Genomic DNA, 4,523 nt, shown 5'->3' on the forward strand with positions numbered 1-4,523 from the left:
TTTTTGTAGATTGATTATTAAAAACTAAACAAACCTGAATGAATATAGCATATTCGCTGCTATAGTTGTTCTATTTTAACTTTGCCCATGCGTCATGATTCATTTTCAAACAAATTAAATCAAAACATAAAGTGAAACGTACGTCGATGTGTATAGTATATAGTATACAGTACAGTATACACAATGTATATACACATCGACGTATGCTTCTTTTCATGAGCATTTTTCAGTGCGTCACAAATAATAGAAAAAAAGGTAAGTCCGTGATAATATACATTTAAGTGACATGACATTTTAGTTAAATCTGACAGTTGTCACATTTTATTTGCAATTTTGCAAAAAAACAAATCAATTGTGTTTATTGCATTTATAAAATGGTATTTTCTTTGATTTGTATAGTCTTATAAATTGTTCAGATTATATTAGTAGATATATTATATAATTCGCAAATTATTTTATTTTCGATTATGGCGCCATCTATTGACAACTATAATAAATGTTATAAATGTCACCGACGAAATGTAATCATCGACGTGCGTTTTTTGTCACATACAATTTAATGCGTTAGAAAGAAATCGAAAAACTGTGACGCACTGAACGATCCTCATGAGAAAAAGCATATCTACGTTTCACTTTCTGTTTTGACTTAATAATTTGTTTGAAAATGAATCATGACGCATGGGCAAAGATAAAGTGGAACAACTATAAGAGAATTGAACTCGGCTAAAGTAGAAGCCACAGTTAGAATGCAGTGCAGGTAGCATAGGGCAATGCATTTCTTACCGGAGAACGACCGACCACGATGCCGGTTTGCCCCGAGCGGTGCATTAGGACCGGATTTAAGGATCACAGCACTGGAATATACGCACACACAACAATTGCCTTCGGTTGGATACACACACCTACCACTGTGCCGACATGAGCGGCATCGATGCGCGCCGTAAGACTAACACTGCATTCTAACTCTGGCTTCTACTATAGGAGCCATTCTGTTGAATGGCACCTGACTCATATAACCAAATCACTCGCTGGGGCGTGAATGGCACCTGACTGAAGTAACCGTATCATGCGCTGGCGCGTAATCGGCAGCGGAAGCGTCTTCCACTCCTACTCCTTCCAGGAATCTGCAATTCAGCAATTCTTCGTATTGGGTGATTAACGTCTCAACGTTGAACATGACCAAACCATCTTAACCTATGCTCTCTCATTTTGGCATCAATTGGTGCCACACCTAGACTTCCCCTAATATACTCATTTTTAATTTTATCTTTTTGTGTCACTCCACTCATCCATTTAAGCATTCTCATTTCCGCCGCCACATGCATTCATTATTCCTCTTTCTTTTTAACTGCCCAACATCCAGTTCCGTACATTATAGCAGGTCTTATAGCTGTTTTATAGAATTTTTTCTTCTACTTCATTGGAATTTTCTGTCACACAACACATCACTCGCTTCCTTCCACTTTATCCATCCAGCCCTAATTCTACTGCATGTATCTCCATCTATTTCTCCATTACTCTGTAATACCGATCCTAGGTATGTACTTAAAACTATTGCTTTTCACCATCCAAAAATATCATTTTATCTGTAATCCAAACACTCTGTTTTTGTCCTGCTAAGTTTTAAACCTTTTTCTTCCAGAGCTTGTTTGTCTCCACTGTTCCAGTTTTTGTTCCGAGTCGCTTTCACCATTTCCTACTGACACTACATCATCAGCATACATTAAGCACCATGGAATGTTACCCTGTAGTTTCACTGTTATCTGGCCCAAAACTAATGAGAATAAATTAGGACTATAAGCACCGAGCCTTATTACAATCCTACTTTCACCTGAAATGTATCAGTCTCTCCCACACATGCCCTAATACTGGTCGTTACTACTCCATACATATCTCTCACAATCTTTACATATTCACCAGGGACTCCTGTCTTATTGAGTGCCCACCATAGAATCTCTCGAGGAACACATATCATTTGCTTTCTCAAGATCAATGAATACCATGCTAAGCGTTTGTTTCTTTATTCCCGTATTCTTCCATCAATTGCCTTATCATGAAAATTGCATCTGTTGTTGACCTGCCCTGCATAAAGCCAAATTGATTATGGGATATTTCGGTTTCTTCACCTATTCGTCTACCAATTACTCTCTCCCATATTTTTATGCTGTGAGTGAGTCGCTTTATAGCCCTGTAGTTTGTACATTGTTGTATATTCCCCTTGTTTTTGTAAACAGGTACTAATATACTGCTTCTCCATTCGTATGACATTTGTCATTTGTCCAACTTCCATAATTCTATTAAATAGACCTGCTAGCCACCTTGTTCCTGTCTCTCCCAATGCTCTCCATACTTCCCCAGGAATATCATCTGGTCCAACTGCTTTTCCTTTCTTTATTTTTTGAAGCGCTTGAGCCACTTTTTCGTTTGTTATTTTGGTGACCATTGCCGTTACTGTCTCCGGTAACTCAACGGGTTTTCTGTAAAATTCTTCATTTAATAAACTGTAAAGTACTTTCTCCATCTCTTTTTGATATTTCGTGAATTAGTATTTTATTATTTTCATCTCGGATATATTTAATTTGCTTTCTTTGCTCTCTGTTTAACTATTTTTATATATCTTTGTTTCGTCTTCCCTGGTACCAAGACTTCTGCTTTTGTTTACGCTTCAACGTTGTATACGCTTCTGCTTTGGTATAAACTGGTTATACTGCAGCGATTGGTTTATTGTACATCTTCCATTCCTTTATGACACCCATTCCAAGATTCTGGAACCCTGTACCAGTTTATACAGGTCTAGTGAATGGAGTACCTACCATATATATTTTGAGTCACTTCATTCCAGCAAAAAGTGTTTGCTGCAATGGTTTGCAGTCACGCAAGATATGGTTGACTATTTCAGGTTCTCTAGTATAGAGTCTGCACCTCAAGTCTCCACGAAAGAGTCCCATTGTGTGCATGTGTCCCTTAACTGACGCAGGTCAGTAAAGAAACCTCATGACTATGAGCTGATTCCGGCTTGTTTTCCGCAGTTCTTTAGCACTATTAGCACATATGTCTGTCTAATATACATTTTGCCATGCGTTTGACCAGGTATATTTTGACAGTATTTTGGCTTCGGATCCAGGGTTTTTCCTGTTATCGATGGAGCTTTTTGGCAATCCCTTGGCTTGCTCTGGACCGAAGTATTGTGTAGCTGATAATCCTCTGGCAAAGGCAGCAACTATTTCATTGCCATATTAAGTATATTCCCCAATGACCTGGAGGTCACTGTTATACCAGTGTAACACTGTTATGTTCCGTCATTTTCACACTAACCTAAAGACGATACCTTAGGATTATGACAGCCCCCATGGTTGCTTGGCTATCTGTGCATATATTGATCTACTTCAGTTCGAAAGCCCTCATGTTAATTTCTCTTAAACACTGCAAGATTGCAAAAATCTATTGTGAAGATCTAAGAAGAATAACCAAACTAAAAGATATTATTGAAGCTATCGCACAATCTAAACGTAGATTAGCAGGACGTGTGAGCAAGACCGCAAAAAAATGGATAGACGATATTAAAGAAAAGGAAGGAAGAACCATGCTTTCTTTCTTTATACTCTTTGTTTCGCAGACGACCAAATCTTTGGTGATAAGGCAAAATCCGATATGTCAAAAAACGTGATTTTGCAGCAGATGAGTTTAAAAGTTTGCGGGGTTGTTGTAATAGTGAACATATCGGAAACTAATTTTATCATCTACTGGTTACATGGATGCGTTTAGCCATGTTGGGTTTTGTCATCATATTCTTCATCGCTCAATGTACATATTGGCATTAAAAATGAAAAATCGATAATTTTTGACATATCAGGTTTTGCCTTAGTACCACAGAAATACTAATAGCACAAGACTACGATGATATCTGTTACATGGCAAGAAAACTAATAGAGGAATACAGGAAATTGGGACTGGAGATCAACATAGGAAAAACCAAATATATGAGTATCGGTGGAACGCAGAAAGACTTGATACTAGAAGGAGGAGAAACAATCAGTAAATGTAACGAATATAAATACCTGGGTATGAAAATCACGAATGATGGAGCCATTAAAGAACGAAATACTCAGGACAGGAAAGCAATTACGCTCCTAAACTCAGTACTCTGGGACAAGCAGATAAACAACCAAAACAAGTATCTACTTATAGATGTACAGTGTTGCCGGCAGTGTTTTCAAAAGAGGAATCAAAATAATGCATTAAATGAATTAAAAATATACATTCCGTATATTAGTTTACGGACCCTCGCGGATATTCCTTGAATAATTAAATGTGAATATTATCTTTCACTTTTAGTACTTAATGGCATCCTTTAATTTTAAGATTACAGCTATTTGGTATGGTTGAGATTTCTGTCTATAAGAGTAAAAGAATTACAATATAATCCGAAAGAGTTCTCTGTATAAACGATGTCTTGTTCTCTTCAACAATAAGCGAGAAAAATAGAAAAACCATTTTTCCACCTACCTCTACCGAAAGTATAC

The sequence above is a fragment of the Diabrotica virgifera genome, chromosome 7 (assembly GCF_917563875.1).
Source record: "Diabrotica virgifera virgifera chromosome 7, PGI_DIABVI_V3a".
NCBI lineage: Eukaryota > Metazoa > Arthropoda > Insecta > Coleoptera > Chrysomelidae > Diabrotica > Diabrotica virgifera.